The following is a 20,103-nucleotide window of genomic DNA, read 5'->3' on the forward strand; positions in this document are numbered from 1 at the left end:
ATGTCAGGAGCTCAAAGCCACATGTGGCTGGGGGCTACTGTGTGGGACAGGCAGCCCTAGACTTCAAAAATTCTTTGCAAAATTAACATAACCTTAGAACTTACATTTTAGAGTCTTTGGGATTTGATGTTTAGAAGGTGCTGAGCACACTACCTGGCACAGAATGATCTGTTAATGCTAGCTAATCAGCTGATCAGTGCTAAGAAGGCTCAGTGTGAATTATAATGATGGTAATGATTATTTGGGAGAAACAGTCAGTGTCTCCTTCTCTCTTCTGGAAGAAAAAGAAAAAATCTCAGTCCTGGTGATTAGAGGCCTTTTCCAAGACCCCACAGCTTCCTTTATCATTTTTCTCAGGGGCCCAAGAAGATTCTGGTTGCTCCTCAGAAATCACAGTTTTTTCTAAGACCCAGGATACAGGTGAGCAGCCTGACAATTTAACATGGAATTAAGGAATCATCCACAGCCTACAGCCCCTATGGGACACTATGAGGGTCAGCACTGCCTCCTCTTTTTTGACTGCTTCATTCCTAGGCCAGTGTTCCAGGAGAGATTCCTTACTTTGTCGAATGTGTGTGTCTCTGTGTGTGTGCATTTCCCTTCTACCCTGTGCCATTTCTCCTTTGATCCTTGGATTCCATTTCCCTATTTAGATGCCCTGCCAGCATTCCCTGCAGCTTTTTAGGAGGAGTAGATGCATAGGTTTTCAAGGAGAGGCCTTTTGAGAAGCTTAGGAAGTCTCCTATTTGAGCCAGAGACTTGGGGTTGCCTTGCCTCCCAGTCCCCTGAAAAGCTGGGTTTTGCTGGCCAGCCTCATCTGACCCAATCTTTTGTATTGTCAAAAGCAGGGCAGTCCAGTTGTGCCCATCCTGTTAGGATGTAGGGTTGACTCTTGTTGGAAAAGTACCAATTGTTATATACCAAACAGTTGCCCAGGTTTCTGCGGAAAGCCAAATCAGATGGACTGGGAGAATGTACCTAGACTGAAATGAGCAAAAATTCTTTCCGGATGAGGTTTTCTAGTACAACTCCCTCAAAGTGTTGGTTTTCATATTGAACAACTCTAGGTCAGGGGTCGAATGACATCACTGACTCATGAAACCCATTCCTCCGCAACAAGTCCCTTATCCAGCATTTTATAGAACAAAGTCTTTGGAGCTAAATCCTTGCTTTGCAACTTATCAACTGTGTGACCCTGGACTACTTAACTGCTCTGAGCCTCAGTTTCCTCATCTTTAAATGGGGATAGCCATATACTCTTGGATTGTGGGTAAGACTCAATTAGTGCTATTAATTATGGGAAAGATTTAATTCACTCAGGATACACAATCAATGTGCAAAAATCACAAGTACTTCTATACACTAATAATAGACAAAGAGAGCCAAATCATGAGTGCACTCCCATTCACAATTGCTACAAAGAGAGTAAAATATCTAGGAATACAACTTACAAGGGGTGTGAATACCCTTTATTTCTTTCTCTTGCCTGATTTTTCTGGCCAGAACATCCAATGCTGTGTTGGATAGGAGTGGTGAGAGAGGGTATCCTTGCCTTGTGCTGGTTTTCAAAGGGAATGCTCCCAGCTTTTGCCCATTCAGTATGCTATTGGCTGTGGGCTTGTCATAAATAGTTCCTATTATTTTGAGATATGTTCCATCAATACCTAGTTTATTTTTTTAAAGCTTTGTTTTAACTGTTTCTGATAGGAAAGTAAAAGCATGTGTAAAATGCTTTCACTTGAGTATTGATGCATTTCATGAAGTCATCAAAAGTATATGATCTTGTGTCTGCCCTCTAGGATGTTCCAGTAAAGTTGTGAGGATTTATATGAATGAAAATTAAATATTAGGCAGCCTATAGAAAGTGTTCACTAAATTGAATAGAAAGTAAATATATTAATGCGGGTTGGGCACTGTAGCTTCTGCCTAAAATTCCAGTACTTTTGGAGGCCAGTGTGGGAGCACTGCTTGAGCCCTGAAATTTGATACCAGCCTGGGCAACACAGTAAGACCCCATCTGTACAAAAAATTAAAAGATAAAAAGTAGAATGGTGTGGTGGTGGATGCCTCTAGTTCTATCTACTTGGAAGTCTGAAACAGGAAGATTGCTTGAGCCTAGGAGGTCAAGGCTGCAGTGAGTTATGATCTTGCCACTGTACTCAGCCTGGGAAACAGACTGAAACCCTGTCCCTTAAAAATAAATGCTTGTTCAGACCTAATAGGCGTCTAGAGAACTCTCCACCACAAATCAACAGAATACACATTCTTCTCAGCACTCATCGCACTTATTCTAAAATTGACCACATACTCGGAAGTAAAACACTCCTCAGCAAATGCAAAAGAATGGAAAACATAACAAACAGTCTCTCAGACCACAGTGCAATCAAATTAGAACTCAGGATTAAGAAACTCCCTCAAAACCACACAACTTCATGGAAACTGAACAACCTGCTCCTGAATGACTGCTGGGTAAATAATGAAATTAAGGCAGAAATAAATAAGTTCTTTGAAACCAATGAGAACAAAGACACAACATATCAGAATCTCTGGGACAAGCTAAAGCAGTATTTAGAGGGAAATTTATAGCACTAAATGCCTACAGAAAGCAGAATCGATCTAAAATCAACACCCTAATATCACAATTAAGAGAACTAGAGAAGCAAGAGAAAACAAATTCAAAAGCTAGCAGAAAACAAGAAACAAGATCAGAGCAGTACTGAAGGAAATAGAGACACGAAAACTCCTTCAAAAAAATCAGTGAATCCAGAAGCTGGTTTTCTGAAAAGATTAACAAAATAGGTAGACCACTATCCAGACTACTAAAGAAGAAAAGAGAGAAGAATCAAATAGACACAATAAAAATGATAAAAGGATATCACCACTGATCCCACAGAAATACAAACTACCATCACCTCTATGCAAATACACTAGAAAATCTAGAAGAAATGGACAAATTCCTGGACACATACACCCTCCCAAGACAAAACCAGAAAGAAGTCGAATCCCTGAATAGACCAATAACAAGTTCTGAAATTGAGGAAGTAATTAATAGCCTACCAATCAAAAAAAGCCCAAGACCAGACGGATTCACAGCCAAATTCTACCAGAGGTACAAAGAGGAGCTGGCACCATTCCTTCTGAAACTCTTCCAAACAATAGAAAAAGAGGGACTCCTCCCTAACTCATTTTATGAGGTCAACATCATCCTGATACCAAAACCTGGCAGAGACACAACAACAAAAAAAGAAAATTTCAGGGTAGTATCCCTGATGAACATCATTGTGAAAATCCTCAATAAAATACTGGCAAACTGAATCCAGCAGCACATCAAAAAGCTTATCCACAACGATCAAGTTGGCTTCATCCCTGGGATGCAAGGCTGGTTCAACATACACAAATCAATAAATGTAATCCATCATATAAACAGAACCAATGACAAAAACCACATGATTACCTCAATAGATGCAGTAAAGGCCTTTGATAAAATTCAACATGCCTTCATGCTAAAAACTCTCAATAAATGAGGTATTGATGGAATGTATCTCAAAATATTAAGAGCTATTTATGACAAACCCACAGCCAATATTATACTGAATGAGCAAAAGCTAGAAGCATTCCCTTTGAAAACCAGCACAAGACAAGGATGCCCTCTCTGACCACTCCTATTCAACATAGTATTGGAAGTTCTGGCCAGGGTAATCAGGCAAGAGAAACAAAGATATTCGAATAGGAAGAGAGGAAGTAAAATTGTCTCTGTTTGCAGAGGACATGATTGTCTATTTAGAAAACCCCATCATCTCAGCCCCAAATCTCCGTAAGCAGATAAGCAGCTTCAGCAAAATCTCAGGATACAAAATCGATGTGCAGAAATCACAAGCATTCTTATACACCAGTAACAGACAAACAGAGAGCCAAATCATGAGTGAACTCCCATTCACAATTGCTACAAAGAGAACAAAATACCTAGGAATACAGCTTACAAGGGATATGAAGGACCTCTTCAGGAACTACAAACCACTGCTCAAGGAAATAAGAGAGGACACAAACAAATAGAAAAACATTCCATGCTCATGGATAGGAAGAATCAATATTGTGGAACAAAAAAAAGAGTTCATATAGCCAAGACAATCCTAAGCAAAAAGAACAAAGCTGGACACATGACTTCAAACTGTGCTATAAGGCTACAGTACCCAAAACAGCAAGGTAGTAGTACCAAAACAGATACATAGACCAATGGAACAGAACAGAGGCCTCAGAAATAATGACACACATCTACAACCATCTGATCTTTGACAAAACTGATAAAAACAAGCAATGGGGAAAGGATTCCCTATTTAATAAATGGTGTTGGGAAAACTGGCTAGCCATATGCAGAAAACTGAAACTGGACCCCTTCCTTACACCTTATACAAAAATTAACTCAAGATGGATTAAAGAAGTAAGCGTAAGACCTGAAACCATAAAAACCCTAGAAGAAAACCTAGGCAATAACATTCAGGACATAGGCATGGTCAAACACTTCGTGACTAAAACACCAAAAGCAATGACAATGAAAGTCAAAATTGACAAATGGGATCAAATTAAAGAGCTTCTAAACAGCAAAAGAAACTATCATCAGAGTGAACAAGCAACCTACAGAATGGAAGAAAATTTTTGCAATCTATCCATCTGACAAAGGGCTAACATCCAGAATTTACAAAGAACTTAAAAAAATTTACAAGAAATAAACCAACAACCCCATCAAAAAGTGGGCAAAGGATATGAACAGACACTTCTGTTATATAAAAGAAGACATTTATGTGACCAACAAACATATGAAAAAAAGCTCATCATCACTGGTCATTAGATAAATGCAAATCAAAACCACAATGAATTATGATCTCATGCCAGTTATAATGGTGATCATTAAAAAGTCAACAAACAACAGATGCTGGAGAGGATGTAGAGAAACAGGAACGCTTTTACACTGTTGGTGGGAGTGTAAATTAGTTCAACCATTGTGGAAGACAGTGTGGTGATGCCCCAAGGATCTAGAACCAGAAATACCATTTGACCTGGCAATCCATTACTGGGTATTTACCCAAAGGATTATAAATCATTCTGCTATAAAGACACATGCACATGTATGTTTATTGCAGTACTGTTCGCAATAGCAAAGACTTGGAACCATCCCAAATGCCCATCGGTGATAGACTGGATAAAGAAAATGAGGCACATATACACCATGGAATACTATGCAGCCATATAAAAGATGAGTTCATGTCCTTGCAGAGACATAGAGCAAGTTGGAAACCATCATTCTCAGCAAACTAAGACAGGAACAGAAAACCAAACATTGCATGTTCTCACTTATAAGTGGGAGTTGAACAATGATAACACATGGACACAGGGAGGGGAACATCACACACCAGAGCCTGTTGGGGCGTGGGAGGCTAGGGGAGGGATAGCATTAGGAGGAATACCTAATGTAGATGATGGGTTGATGGATGCAGCAAACCACCATGGCATGTGTATACCTCTGTAACAAATCAGCATGTTCGGCACATTTATCCCAGAACTTAAAGTATAATAAAAATAAAGAAAGAAAGGATGCTGTGCAAAGAACATGGGGCTAGGAGTTAAAGATTAAATAGCCCTGCTTTGAGTGAACCAGGCATATTTCATTTTTCCAGGTCATGTGAATATGAATAGTTCCAGTCTCCAAGAATGGAAGAAATAGGGAAGGTGTATCATTAAGCTGACTAAAAAAATAGAAAAATGTTGTTGGTTTATTTATTTGATTAGTTAATTTGACACAAATTTATTTGAAACCTAGGCATACTAGACATAAAAAACATAGCATCAGCCCTCAGTGACCAGGCTATAGGACAGGTTTGGGTTTTTGTTTGTTGCGAGACATTCCCAACACTCTTTTAAAAATCAGACCATGAAAACATTCCTTGTCCTGTTTAGGTGAAAAACATAATAGCAACTCAAATCCCAGCTTTCCATAAAGAGAGCCCTGAAGTATACATGGGAATAATTAAGGCTAAAAAATTAAAAATATAAAAAAGATGATTATGTGAGTGTTGTAACTGGGCACTGACACCATATGACATAATTGGCGCTCGCCTCCCAGCTTCATCTGAATCCAGCATTCTAAAGCCCTTTCGTAACAGCAATGAACATCTGCTCCAAAGAAGAGCCCTACACCCAGGCAAGAAGAATCGTGCAGAAGGGCGTGTTTTCCTTCAAGTGCAGTAATATGTTATTAAAGTGTCAAATACCTACATTTGTGACAATAATTATATAAACACAGGCTCGAAGACTGTAGGAAAATGATACACCAATTAAAAAAAAAAAAACCCATAGGAGAGGCAGCATTTAATGTTGAGATGAGGTTTAGTTAACTTTTCCAGGGTTGGAGTTGAACATATTTAAAAGGAATGAAGATGATCCTACTGACTTTTATTATGATTATGATTATTTCTTCTCCTTCTTAAAGACTTCCTCACTTCAAGCAAGAATTATTTATTAACAAGTGGAAATCATTACTTTGTGATTTTATTCAGCACAACATTATATGGAAAAAAATAGGCTCACAAGTTGCCTGAATGTCATCATGTAATTTCCTCACTTTTTCTAAATTGCGCTCATCCATAAATTTTCAGAAACAGTATTTTAAAAACCTACGAACAAATTTTCCATGCTTCTTGTTCCAACCCAACTCTTTGAAAATATTTTTCTACTCCATTCCCCATTGAGAGAGAGAGAAAGAGGAGAGAGAGAGAGGGAGAAAAGAAACATGGGTGAGAAAATGCTGTGATCACAGGGGATTAGCTTACCCACAACTTCTTCAAAATTGTAATTGTTCACAAATTCACGTGGTCCCTAGAGAACAGAACAAAATGAATTTCATCCACATGTTGAAGTCCATTCTGTCCAAGGTTGATATATTGCATGTATGTGTCCCTTTCCAAGGTTAATGACACAAACCGGACTCTTGGGGAGGAGAATATCTCTTTAGCTCAGTCAATGCTGTCAATTTTTAGTGTTTGAAAAGTTTAGAAGATTTAAGTGGGATTCCAGTGCCTAAATTCTCCCAGTGAGTGGGTTTATCAGTGAAAGTTAAAATGGCAGCTGAAAGTTCCAATTTCCTTCCTCTATTTCCAATGTTTCTTTGTAAGAACTGTTTAAGGATGGTGAAGGATGAAACAAAGCAACATTAAAAAAAGGATTAACTATCTTCAAAACAACACATATTAAGTCTTGGCCTATGTGTTCCACATGTGCTCCCAAGCTTCAAACATATTCATATCACATTCACAAATTTTGCCAAATTCACGTATCACTTGACTATTATTTATTCAACATTTTCTTTAAAATGGCTCTTTTTTCACATAGATAATTTTACATAGAAATGAAACTTTATATAACTGCTATTAATGGGAAGGCATTACCATTGGTCATTAAGGAGTTTACCACAAAAACATATGAGCAGGCTGGCCACGGTGGTTCATGCCTGTAAACCCAGAGCTTTGGGAGGCTGATACCTGTAAACCCAGAGCTTTGGGAGGCTGAGGTGGGAGGATTGCTTGAGGCAGGAGTTCAAGACTAGCCTGGGCAACATAGTAAGATCCTGTGTCTACAAAAATTAAGAAATTAGTCAAGTGTGGTGGTGTGTGCCTGTAAGTACCAGCTACTCAAAGGGGGCTGAAGTGGAAGGATTGCTTGAGCTCCTGGGAGGCCGAGGCTCCCGTGAGCCATGATTGTGCCACTGCACCCCAGCCTTGGCAAAAAAGAGAGACCCTGTCCCCTCCCCCCCAAAAAAACAAAACCTAAAAACAAAAATCATGAAAACATGAGCAAGGAAAACTAAACTGTGATATTGAAATCTAGTTAAATACATGTTCTCATTCAAGGCTCCATGCCTGAGGTTGAGGTCCTTTACAGTAAGGAAGCTTAGCCAGTGTTTAGGTAGTGAGGACATGTTGGCACCACAGGAAGACTTGCTCTTTGAAGAAATCAGAAAGAGTAATTGAGATTTGAAAAAGGAATAACTTTCCTACTATGTAGTTTAATACCATTTAATATTCATTTCCAAAAGCAAACCCCTGGACACTGACAGGTGTCTCTCATCTCACCAGCAATGCATCCCACAATTTAAGAAGCTTCGCTAGCAGTCTCATGCTTTATAATGTCTTCTTAGACTTTGCAAAGTGCTACCACATACAGTGTGAAGCTACATATTTTAAGCACACACAGGAAGTCAGTGGCAAAGCTCTCTCTAAAACTTAGACTTCTTTTTTCACTAAAGAAAATACATTTCAAAGTTTATTGATACATTCTCCATTGCATCTTAGATGTTTTTCTTTTTTAAGAAATTCTTTTTCCTTCAAATGAGAGGAAGATATTTAAAAAACAAAATTCAGTTATTTATGATTCAGCAGATATTCAATCTGCTGTATTCATTAATACAGAGATCGTGATGACTCTCCAAATTTTTCCTATATCAGCATTTACAAAGAAATGGGAATAGAAAAATGAGCAGCTATTAATCAATTTGAGGCAGCATTGTCTAGGCCTTTGAACTCCTCTTTGAATCTAGTGGTTTTCAAAAGCAACTTTATAAATGGTGGTATTTTTAATCTATGTAGCATAGAATGCTAACCCATACCACTGAGAAAAGGAGGAAATGTGTGAGTCTTTGGCAGACAGTATTTATTATAGGACAATCATCTGGTTGCAGAGTAGGATTTTATGAATTCCCTGAGGTCTCTAAGCTTTGATTCACACTGCATCTCTGCTGCAATAGCATTTCAGCCATTTGGAGCCTGTTTGGTTTTATTTACTGGGATGAGTACTGAACAAACTAATCGATCACCAATCTAATTTGGTTATCTTATATTACTGAAATAATTCTGCCGAACAAAATAACCAGTCCTAGTTATGATGACGGTAGAATTGGAGTGCCTACGGAGCAGAGGAGATGAACCATTAACTTGATCAGCTGTATAAACAAAGTTTCTGACCAGTGGAAAATGTTAGCCAATATCCAAGGCAAGGGAAGGGCTTTAGATGAAAAATCAGAGAGGCTGCTAATAGAATATAACATGTCCCCAGATCCAGAGAGAAAAAGACAGAAAGTTCCTTCACACAGTTAATTTAGGGATCAGTTGAAGAGTTTGAGTTTGATGTGGCATCTGCCTGAAAAACAATGGAAGGCATTGCTTCAGAGTGAGGCGCTTTCTCATCTGCCTGCTCTGCTCCTGAAATTGTGTGGATTCTGACTCTGAGTCACCATGTTAGAAAGGTCTGTTGTTCATTTCTGGAGTGGTATCAGATTCAGCAAGGAAAGTACAGAGTGTAATAAATACGTAATAAACATCTTTCTGAATCCTGTTATTCCAGATATATCCAGAAATTGTGAGGTTTGAAATAGTTCCTAATGAAGTTATTCACATTGTATACATTCATCTAATTTGGTTGGAAAATTCTACTTTTGGAATAGGTTTTAATACTATTAAAATACCAGATTCATTTGGCAACACACATTTAGCTTGTATGTATGTTACCATACATATTTTAAATAAATTACTTACAGATAAGACTGAAAGCTCTTTGAAGAGAGGGGCTCTGTCTCCCTCTTCTTTGTGTCACCAGGATCTCACACAGTACTGTTACATGGTAGTTATTTAATGAATTTGTAATTGATGAATAATGTGGTAGATATCACATTGATTGAGAAATCTTTTCCCAGCCGTCTTGTCCAAAGCACCAACTTAAGAGAGAGAGAGAGTACATGTAAAATACTGGACTCACAGTAGCTGTGAAGGTTCACCTGACAGGGAAGTTAGTACAGTCACTGCCAAATGATGTCCATTCATTAGCCCAGGACCGCAGGACTCAGTCTCTGCATTGCATTATTTAATTTTTTTAAAAAAACCATATATACATAGGCAACCTACAGAATGGTAGAAAATTTTTGCAATCTACTCATCTGACAAAGGCCTAATATCCAGAGCCTACAAAGAACTCAAACAAATTTACAAGAAAAAAACAAACAACCCCATCCAAAAGTGGGCAAAGGATATGAACAGACACTTCTTAAAAGAAGACATTTATGCAGCCAACAGACACATGAAAAAATGCTCATCATCACTGGCCATCAGAGAAATGCAAATCAAAACCACAATGAGATACCATCTCATACCAGTTAGAATGGCGATCATTAAAAAGTCAGGAAACAACAGGTGCTGGAGAGGATGTGGAGAAATAGAAACACTTTTACACTGTTGGTGGGACTGTAAACTAGTTCAAGCATTGTGGAAGACAGTGTGGTGATTCCTCAAGGATCTAGAACTAGAAATACCATTTGACCCAGCCATCCTGTTACTGGGTATATACCCAAAGGATTATAAATCATGCTGCTATAAAGACACATGCACATGTATATTTATTGCGGCACTATTCACAATAGCAAAGACTTGGAACCAACCCAAATGTCCATCAATGATAGATTGGATTAAGAAAATGTGGCACATGTACACTATGGAATACTATGCAGCCATAAAAAAGGATGAGTTCATGTCCTTTGTAGGGATATGGATGCAGGTGGAAACCATCATTCTCAGCAGACTATCCCAAGAACAGAAAACCAAACACTGCATGTTCTCACTCATGGGTGGGAATTGAACAATGTGAATACTTGGACACAGGAAGGGGAACAACACACACCAGGGCCTGTTGTGGGGTAAGGGGAGAGGGGAGGGACAGCATTAGGAGATATACCTAATGTAAATGACAAGTCAATGGGTGCAGCACAACAACATGGCACATGTATACATATGTAACAAACCTGCATGTTGTGCACATGTACCCTAGAACATAAAGTATAATAAAAGAAAAAACCTTATATTCTGCAGTTAAATTGTAATTTAATTTATTTATTTATTCATGCTTTTGTTTATTTTGAGACCGAGTCTCACTCTGTCACCCAGGCTGGAGTGCAGTGACATGATCTGAGTTCACTGCAACCTCTACCTCCCTGGTTCAAGCGATTCTCATGCCTCAGCCTCCTGAGTAGCTGGGATTATGGGCACCTGCCGCCAAGCCTGACTAATTTTTATATTTTTAATAGAGATGGGATTTCACCATGTTGACCAGGCTGGTCTCAAACTCCTGATCTCAAGTGATCCTCCTGCCTCGGCCTCCCAAAGTTCTAAGATTACAGGCATGAGCCACTGCGTCTGGCCTTAAATTATAGTTTTAAGCACTTCTATTATTTAATCAGAGTGGTCTTAATGTGTGGCAAAATACCTAACAATATTTTTAAATTTTAAAAATTAAAAATATTTTTAAAGAATTAAAAATATTTCTGACCATCAGTAGTATGTTCCATGTGTATGGCAGCAATTCCTCCAGATATCTCTCCCTTCTCTTCTTCTTCTAAGCATTTTCATCGATACGCAGTCAATATAGCTTTTCTATCTCCTACCCACTCTGGCTTTCTATTATATAGTTCAAATTAACTCCTCCTTTAATTTTACTAACTAGATTCTCAACCACAAAAAGATTCTGGAAGCTAACTTAGCAAGAAATGTTTTTTTCCTGCTCAGAAAAAGTGGGGAAGAGGCAAAATGGTGTGTTCTCATGCATAAATAATTTTGTTCTTGGGATACAAGTAAATATGGCTAATTACATCCTGGGGATTTCTAGAACCCAAAACAACATCTACAGCTTCATGAAGTTCCAGCATGTCATGACAGGCACACATGTGCATATAATAAGTCACTAAGTCACAACTTCCTGTTTTGATATAGGAAGAAGCAGAAATGAAGGGCCAGCAGAAGAAAAAGACCTAGCGAATGTCCATGGAAATGGGGGGCTGCCTCTGCACCACATAACCCTTCCTGAATCTGCCAAAAAAGCTTGCATCATTGAGAATTGAGACTCGAATAGAGATGCTTTTGGCAGATGCTTTCTCATTCTGTTTATCTCATTCTACATTTGAACTTTTAGCACATTCAATGAGTGCTGGCTCATTCCCTAGCACTAAAAAACCAAAAACCAGAAATTAGTAGTGCTATGGTTGTAAGAGATTTAAACATCATTACTCTTCATTTTAATTTTTTTAACTTAAAATAACCATTTGTGATACTATCTAGGAGACTGATGAAACAAAGAAAACCACAACATTAGTTTGACTTCCCCCGACTCTCATTTTCCATTGACAATAAACCTGGATGCAACCAAAGCCTGCTGTGATTCCAGCTTGGTATTTACTCTGGCTGGGTGATGATGCCAAGCTATCTAGAATCAGTTAAGAGCAGTGGTGATTGTGCCCCCCCGAGAACATTTGGCAATACCCGGGACCATTTTTAGTTGTTACAATAGGAGGGCAATGTTACTGGCATCCAGTGAGTGGGAGCCAAAGATGCTGCGAAACATCTCACAACATGAAGGACAGTCTCCCATAACAAAGTGTCAATGGTGACCATAGGTCAAGAAACCCTGCTTTAGAAGTATCTTATTTGGGGCTGGGTGCGGTGGCTCACACTTGTAATCCCAGCACTTTGGGAGGCCAAGGTGGGCGGATCACGAGGTCAGGAGATAGAGACCATTCTGGCTAACACCATGAAACCCCGTCTCTACTAAAAATACAAAAAAATTAGCCAGGCGTGGTGGCAGACGCCTGTAGTCCCAGCTACTCGGGTGGCTGAGACAGGAGAAAGGCGTGAACCCGGAAGGCGCAGCTTGCAGTGAGCCGAGATCATGCCACTGCTCTCCAGCCTGGGCAACAGAGTGAGACTCCGTCTCAAAAACAAAACAAAAAAACAAAACAAAACAAAAAAACACGAAAAACAAACGAACAAACAAACAAACAAAAATATATATATATATATATCTTATTTGGTAGCATCATGCATATATTCTCTGGGCCCTCAGTGCAGTTGTAAATGCTTTACTAGCTGAAAAAGCTTGTGTTATTGGTAATATAGAGGAATCTCCTCTAATAAGGAGGTGCTTCTTGAAGTTTGAAAATCAATCAACATTTCTTTTGTCTGCTATTAGTGCCTGAAATATCCATCAGAGATCTCTCAGTTCATATATGAAACCCTTTATAAAATTCCTATTGGTCATTCATTTATTTACACATAATGCATTTATTAAGTGCCAACTATGTGTTGGTCAGTGCTATCTGGGAGTGTTACAACCTATCTTAGTGTGAGCTCATTGGCCTATCCACCTCTTGTTTGCCCAGTATACTCATTTATCATTGTCAAATCAAAAAGTCTCTGCATTTAAACAACTTAGACTATCCTATGTAGAGTTGCACACATGAGATGCAGCTGGATTGCAAATGCATGCATATAACATGGCATAGCTACCCTTTAAGTTCATACTGTCATTAGACCTAGGCAAGAAAAACCCTGCTCTGGGCCCTGAGCTGTAGAGGGTGCCTTCCTGGACCTTGTCCACAGAGCCATGAAAGTGTGCCCATCTGCAGCCTATGCCACGTTACCATCCGGGCCACACTGTGGATACCAGGGACACTAGAATTTTCTGCCCAAATGACTGAGCCCACCTTCAGAGCCTGAATAGGCCTGTTTCCTTAGTCTGTTCTCTTGAGCGGAACATATGCACAAGCATCTGCATCACAAGGCCTGAGCCAGGGCAGGTGTTGGGGCAATGGACTTAAACTAGGTTATATGTGGTGTACACGAAGACTCTCACAATGCGGAACAAACTGGGTGAGTGAAGAGATGGTAATGGGGGCTGGGGAACAGGGGCCATGAGTCAACTTTCTTTGCTTTTTCATTACCTGATGCAAATTCCAGGGGGTCCAAGGATTCTACCTTAGAATGTAGCCTTATAGGATGTTATGAAGGTAATAACAGGATAATTTTATTTAGTAGCTAGCTGGAGTTATTAAATATTTGGACATACAGCACACGAGTCTCCATTTTTACACTTGCTCCAAGTTGGGGATAGACTTGATTTGAAGGAGGGGGGGGAAGCACTGTTTCTTTTCTCTGTGCAGAATACCTCAGGATTCAGGGTACACCATCCCAGGTAAAATCACACAAACTGCTCTGGAAAATTCAGTTTCAGCTGCTTTCCATTAACATTTCTAATTTTGAGGAGGACTGTGTTTTATGTAGCCCCCCAATTATAAGTCAGCCCATCTTGCCCAAGCTGGAGTGCAGTGGTGCGACCTTGGCTCACTTCAACCTCTGCCTCCTGGGTTCAGGCGATTTTCCTGCCTCAGCCTCCTGAGTAGCTGGGATTACAGGCATGTGCCATCACACCCAGCTAATTTTTGTATGTTTAGTAGAGACGGGGTTTCACCATGTTGGTCAAGCTGATCTTGAACTCCTGACCTCTTGATCTGCCCGCCTCAGCCTCCCAAAGTGCTGGTATTACAGGCGTGAGCCACCGCGCCCAGCTAGCCCGTCTTAAACTCTTTGGCATTTCTATGTGATGGGGCAATAGGTGAACCAATGGAAAATTATATTTCTACAGTTAGTTTCCTGAGTCAGAGCTAAAAGAACCAAAGAGGCCAGGAAAAAGTTTGTACCTGACACAGGAATAGCAAGAGGAGAGAAGCCTAGAAGAAAGAAAGATGCTTCTTTGGGGAGGAGGTGCTCTGAGCAGCCAGGGGCAGAACTGGCCACCTAATGAAAGGAGGAGGAACTAGAGGGACAGCCTTGAGTAGAGATGGGCACCAAAATAAACTAAAATATAAATTTAAAAAAATCTTTTTTCCCTCCCCTTTGACTCACTGTTTCAGGGGGCTACAAAAGGAGTTAGACCACTGAACTTCTTGTTCTATTTAGGAACAATGTTGACATTGGATGATTTCTTTATCTGAAGAATGGGGTCTTCCTCCTTGCCCCAGTTCTATCCTGAGGTGCTGTAAAAAGAGAAGAACTGAAAAGGAAACATCCTTCCATGCTTCCAAAAACCGTTAGGATGCTTTTCATTTCTTACTTCTGAGGAAGAGGCAGTGACTTAGTTCTAGGGAGAGGATTCTACACTGTAATTCCCACAGACAGACTCTGTCCTGTCGCATATAGTTGGAGGGTCCAGGTCCTGGACAGAGGGTCCAGGCCAACTGTTGCATATAGTTGGAGATCCAAGACAAGAGGTGGGAGTGACAGCCCCTGTTTAAAATGAACAAGAGCCTAGTTTCAAGTGACACGGGGACCTCTTCTCTAGGAACAAGCCCAGCCCAGAAGGCTTGTGGTTTCTGGTGCCTACTGGAACAGTCTCTGAATAAGGGACACTGAGTAGCTTGCTCACACATAGCTCCCACCTCCTGCTGAAGTCCCGGGAGCCAACTCCACAGCCAGGCCAAAGGCAAGGCTTGGCTGCCTGTGTGATTCATTGCCTTTTGTTTCCTCCCAGTGGGAGACGACCCACTGACAACGGCAGCAGTAGGAGGGGAGGGGAGAGGCCTCCACAGGGAGGTTTCTCTGCCACCCTCAAGTCCGGGGTGTGCCTGGGAAAGGGCTTCTGTGCTTAAGCTCAAAAAAAAGGTATCTTTCCAAGAGAAAATTACACAGCTCAGAAAGTTAGTCATTAATGTAATGGTCTGAATCTACAATGAGAAAAAGATTGAAGCTGACATGATTTTTATCTTTGATATTATAGCTTCTGAAGTTGAGAAGTAATTACGTATGTTAATATTACATCCATTCGATATTCAGTGAATTTTTTTTATGACTCTTTCTTAATTAATCTTTCCTCTTCCACCTCTCTGCTCACAGTGTAGGCAAACAGTCACGTAATGGATCAGGGGTGATTCTAGAAGAACACAGTTAGGAATCAGAAACATTTGGGCTTGGATTCAGACTGGTGCTTAACTTTAGACATTTAGTGAATAAATAATAAAAATAGTAACTAGTACTTGCTAAAAATGTGATGTGGTACTAGGCAGTACGTGAAGGTTTCACACACGTTTTCTCATTGACTCCTCATGAAACTCTATTGGGTATGAACTATTCTTATGTCCATTTTAGAGATGAGGAAACTGAGGCTCTCCGTGTAAATGCTGAGCTCCACAGGCTAGCTTGCTTGAACACAGCAGCCTGGCCTCTGAGAACACTGTTGCCTTTCACCTCTGTACTTTGGGAGCTTTTGGAGAAGATGGGGATGGAGTGCATGAGTGAGAGTGGAAATAACAATTTTTATTGCTTCGCAAATCATACCACTTTCTTCATCAGCCACCTTATATTTTAACAGTCTAGGTCTACTGCATATCTCTGGCTTCTTGTTCTTTACCTACAACCCCCCAAGGACCAGGTAACTGAAAGCATCAGAAAAGCAATAACAAATCTCTCTCTGCTCTTCCCGCCTCAGCAGAATCCAGCAGTCCCAGAGTGCTGGAGAGAATTACAAAAGCAAGGAAGCCGCAGCAGCAGCCACAGCCCTTCAGCTTAAAACACAGACACCCTAGAGAGATGCCAAGTGCAAATCACAAAGAGCTGGGGCGTTGTCCTCACCTTTCAATTCCCCAGCACCCCTGGGCTCCAAGATGCAGGCTGCAGAATCCTTGCATCGCTGCAGGGTCTTGGAGTGGCTGCCATATGATATTTGGTAATAACAATAGAGTAATGAAGATCGAATAAAATTCCATTTATATGGAATTCTCAGTATGTGGTCCAGAGGAGGTTAATATCATCAACGCTATCACCATCTTTGTTATTGGGTTTTGAGGCTGATGAGGATTTAGATAAAGAAAGAAAAGGAAGAAGAGCTTTCAGAGAAAAGGAGCAAAGTAAATGAGGATTTATAAGTATTTGTTGTGGAATAGCTAGAGTCATTGATTAATTCACTAATTTAATTAATTTATCCTTTCATTCAACAAATATTTATTGGGCGTCTACTATACTCAACTCTGTGCCAAGCACCGAACAGGGAATTTACATGACAGTCCTACCTTCAAAGAGCTTACAATCTCATGAAAAACAGGGATTAAATAAATTCAATGGACAAAGTAATATGTGATTATAAATGTGATTGCTATGTGCTATGAGGAAAAACAACAGGTTTATGAGAAAAAATAACAAAGGAGCAACTTATAATGGGAGGGCACTTCGGTAGGTCAAGGATGGCATCCCTGAACAGGGCACTGAAACCCAGATGGTGAGCTGGAGTCAGCGAGGCAATCAACTGGAGAAGAGTGTTTAAGGCATAGGGAACAGCATTTAAGGCATAGGGAACAGCCTGTGCAAAGCTTCTGGGTCAGGAAGGTGGAGAGGAAGAGACTGGAGAGTGGGAAGGAAAGAGTCAGACAATGGAGGAAGGGAAGCAAGCCTCGATTTACCCTCAGCAGGCTCAGAGACAGCCCAGCCATCTCTCCACTTTTCTAATCTCTTCCTCTTTCTGAGTTTAGCTTTGCACCCTGGGCATAGACCTAGGTCAGGCACCATGGCTCTGTGCATCTAGTCTTCCCTCTCCTCCAGACAACAAGCACCTAAAGGGGCTTGTGGTCTTTTTCACATACTTAGAAGACCAGACAGGATGCAAACTTCTTATGAAAGATGCTGCTGATTTCTTGAGTAATTTCGAATGTATCATTGCAAACTGCAAAAAGCACTATGCAAAAGGGGCTCCATCAGATTTCTCCAGACCCATTTCTAGTTCTCATGACTTGGCTTGGCACTGGAGAATGTTGATCTGCACTGGGTATTGATCTTTAATTGTGGGAACTGACTGCCCCCCTGACTTCTTGCCATGGCTAATGAGCAGTAAGCAAGCTCTTCTACATGCATAAGGGAGTCAAATAGTTAAAGAACTGCTTGGATGAATTCTCAAACGTTCATATAAAGATAATAGTCACTTTCCACTTTACCTATTTGTAAATCTGAATTTTCTTACAAACAATCTGGAGACAATTTTTCTCTTCCTCTCTCACTTTTAAAAAACACTTTAAAGGATTATAAAATGCCCAAACCCTTACTGTCAGTGGGTAGAAGGTCAGAGGCTTGAGTGACACAGTCCCTTGAGAATAGACAAGAAAGAAAGACTTGGAATAAATGACAGAGTGGCAGAGGGTACCTGCTGTGCTTTGGAAGAGGTAGGTGTGGAGTGCCTCAGTGGGGTGACCCTGCAGGGTATGGGGAACCTCCAGGGCCCCAACAGCAACAAAACCACAACCTCTAACCTTGGACCATTTAAACACATCTTTATTGCTTCTTTTTTTTAATTGCACAAGTAATCCCTGAATACACTCTTATTTTAAAAGACAATCTGCGAGGCCCATGCATGTAATCCCAACACTTTGGGAGGCTAAGGCAGGAGGATTGCTTGAGCCCAGGAATATGAGACCAGCCTGGTAGCATAGCAAGACGCTATCTCTACAAAAAATTAAACGAAAAGAAAATTAGCCAGACGTGATGGTGCGCACTTGTGGTTCTAGTGAAGAGGGAGACTGAGACAGGAGGCTCACTTGAAACGAGGAGTTCAAGATTCCTCTTGAGCTATGAGTGCACCACTGTGCTCCAGCCTGGGTGACACAGCAAGATTCTGTCTCAAAAATAAAAAAAAAATAAAAAAAAAAAGGAAAAAAGACAATCCAGGAGTAGCAAGAGTAAAACGTGAATTTATCTTCCTTTCTACTCTACTCCCATTATTCCCGTTTCTCCAAGATAACTTGGAGTGCCACTAACTTGGTCAGTGCCTTTTCACGCATTTCCATACCTACATATATAGATATACATGCATATCATAGATAAAAACTTACCTTCTCAGTTAATGTATCTTGGTGCTTGTACGTCCAAGTCACACACTTTATAATGGCTGCACAGAACAGAGGTGACACCATAGTGCTGAGTGGAGTCTGAGACAGTAGGGGTAGAGACAAGAGCAGAACCAGGGAAAAGGGGCAGGGCTTTGTCAGTGAGTGATAAAAATGTATATTTATTTCCATCTATATTAGCCCAACCTGTGTTAGAATAACAATAGCTCCATATTATTCAGCAAGCCAAGGGAAAAAGTGCCAAGGGCTTTGCATGCACTATTCTTTAAATATTTAAAACAATTGTACAAAGTAGGGGTTATTATCATTCCCATTTTATGGATGATAAAACCCAGGCTCATTCAGACATGAAAGAACTTGCTGGAGGTCAGGCAGCTAGTAAGTGATGGGGAATAAGTCTCAGGTAAGTCTTCCTCACTCCAATGTTCATGCTCTAACCCACTGTTTACCCCTTTTCTACAAGCAAATCCAGGACACAGCGGCTTTCTAAAAAACATGGCCCTTCATTTTGGTTCCCAAAGACTATTTCAAGCAGGTGAACCATGTTCATCCAAAGCCACCAACCTGCCTGGCTTATTTCCTTGCCGACTTGGTCCACAGTCCTTTGTATTCTGGGAACACCAGGATTCACACAGCCATCCTTATGGCCCTGCATCCTTGGTGACTCCATCGGGAGAAGCCTGGCCAGTGAGCAAGCACTGGGCCACCTGCTTCATGGCTGGGAAAGGTGAGTCGAGATGAGGAGGTAACAGGCCCATCAAATGCAGTTATTGGAAACTGCACTCATTAGAATACTGTAATTGGTTCCCGCAGGGCATTGGAGGTTAGTGCACAGAGGAGACAGAGAGGAGGGGCTGAGGGGGAGTGCACTGTATGGATTTTGTTTTCTCTCGTAGCTTTTCTCCTCCAGGAGGAAGCGTTAACCAGCCTGGGCTCACAGTGTGGCTGGCGAAGACAGCCTGAGTAGATGGCAGAGCCAGAGTCTTTATCACTCCTCTCGGCTTCCCTCTTTGCGCTCTGGTCCTCTCCTCTATCTGCTATCAGGAGCCTGGGGGCCTCACCCAACTGCTTTGGCAGGAAAAAAAAAAAAAAGCTATCGATTAGCAAATTTGAAGAAAGGTCTTAGAATTTGATATGACACCAGTCAGTCACACTGAAGATGGCAAATATGATTTTTCAAATAACTTAATGCAAAGGGCAAGGCTTAACCCAAAGTTATACAATTCTAATTGTATAACTGTAGGCACAAGCAAAATTGCAAGTCACCATCCAGATAACAGGTGACACTTTTTGCTGTCCACACATAAAGCTGGCCATTGCCATCAGGGCATTAACTGTGTGCTAGGGTGTTTCTTATT

At 40.6% G+C, this 20,103-nt stretch overlaps 1 long non-coding RNA gene across 3 annotated transcripts in view; it reads right to left on the reverse strand.

Annotated features, from left to right (window-relative positions):
- The window catches only part of LOC105482357 (uncharacterized), a 204,357-nt gene that overhangs the window by 46,029 nt on the left and 138,225 nt on the right, over positions 1-20,103 (reverse strand). The window contains exon 3 of one of the 3 annotated variants that reach the window (XR_011624530.1): positions 6,825-6,870. The exons of 1 other annotated variant lie outside the window; for it this stretch is intronic. This is a non-coding gene — a long non-coding RNA (uncharacterized lncRNA). Of the gene's footprint in view, positions 1-6,824; positions 6,871-18,964; positions 19,811-20,103 lie in introns of those variants that run through there. One more of the 3 variants, XR_011624528.1, reaches the window with a different exon arrangement.

Source organism: Macaca nemestrina, chromosome 6 (genome assembly GCF_043159975.1).
Source record: "Macaca nemestrina isolate mMacNem1 chromosome 6, mMacNem.hap1, whole genome shotgun sequence".
NCBI lineage: Eukaryota > Metazoa > Chordata > Mammalia > Primates > Cercopithecidae > Macaca > Macaca nemestrina.